A 1,490-nucleotide genomic window follows, 5' to 3' on the forward strand; every position below is an offset into this window, starting at 1 on the left:
AGGAGAGGGTCAGCCCAAACCCCGCAAACCTGCCTATTCTAAAGGGTTCTGCCATCCGCCTCATCAACACAAAACATAGAGACTTTAATGGAAGGAACTTTAATAAAACTAGGAAACAATACAGTAAGGCAAAGAGTCTAGTTTCTAAATGAAGCACCCAAAGTTACCCGTCCCCTCGTGGGTAAAACTCCATCCAAATGGGATTGGCCCAGAACAAGGCCCCAAAGCCTGCTACAAGTCTAAAGCATCTTCCAGTGGGGACCCACAGAAAAGGGTCACAAACAACTGGACAAGCCCGGAAGGAAAGAGCAAAATCAACATCAAGATAAAAGCGGCCATTGTCACCTCCCCCGGGTCTCACCCACATCGTGTCACCTAGTCCACACCAACCAAGAAAGCGCAGTTTCTTCACGTGTCTTCTAGGCTCCATGTGCCTCCTCCAGGTCTCCTGGCTCCATCTTGCTTCCTTCCCTCCTCAGTCTCTTCTGCAGCTTTTTCTCTTCCTGCTCACTCCACCCTCCCTTGGGTGGGGCAGGGAACCTCCCCCTTTCCTGGGGACCACCCTGTTACGGAAGATTTACTGACATGATGTTACAGGGCAGGGAGAGGGGCACCCCAGACCCCGCAAACCTGTCTGCTCTAAATAGGTTCTGCCACCTGCTGTGTTACAGGGCAGGGAGAGGGGCACTCCAGACCCTGCAAACCTGCCCTGGAACCTCCCTCTTTCCTTGGGACCACCCTGTTACAGCTGCATCAACACAAACATATGACTTTAATGAAAAGGAACTTAAATACAATTAGTAAACAATATAGAAAAGGCAAAGAATATAGTTTCTAAATCAAGAACCTGAAGTTACCCATCCCCTCGTGGGTAAAAGTCCACCCAAACAGGTTTGGCCCAGAGCAAGGCCCAAAGCCTGTCACAAGTCTAAAGCACCTTTCAGTGGGGACCCACAGAAAAGGATCAGAAACAACCAGACAAGTCCGGGAAGAAAAGAGCAAAATCAAAGTCAAGACAAAAACTGCCATTGTCACCTCCCCACGGGTCTCTCACCCACATCTGTGTCAACCAATCCACGATCAAAAGGCAAGCGCAGTTTCTTCATGTGTCTCTCAGCTCCATGTGCCTCCTCCAGGTCTCCTTCTGGCTCTCCATCCTGCTTCCTTCCTCAGTCTCCTCTGCAGCTTCTTCTCTCCCTGCTCAGCTGAGTGAGGCAGGAAACCTGGAACCTCCCTCTTTCCTGGGGCCCACCCTGTTACAATACCATTAACAGAAAGAAAGGAGGCTGGAGAAAGAGTGACTTTGAATAAGGAACTCAAGGAGGTGATAACAAGAAGTTCATAAACTATCCAGAAATAAAGAAGAGGCCAGGAGGATGCAGTTTCTCAGAAGGTGGAGTTCAGGAAAGTTCTAAGGGTGTTCCAGAGTGAGAAAAAAATGACACAAAAGGGAAGGAAGAGGTCAACCTGTTCGGTAAAGATGCCTTCAA

The sequence above is a fragment of the Talpa occidentalis genome, unplaced genomic scaffold, assembly GCF_014898055.3.
Source record: "Talpa occidentalis isolate TD23 unplaced genomic scaffold, MPIMG_talOcc4v2.1 talOcc4.616, whole genome shotgun sequence".
Taxonomy (NCBI): domain Eukaryota; kingdom Metazoa; phylum Chordata; class Mammalia; order Eulipotyphla; family Talpidae; genus Talpa; species Talpa occidentalis.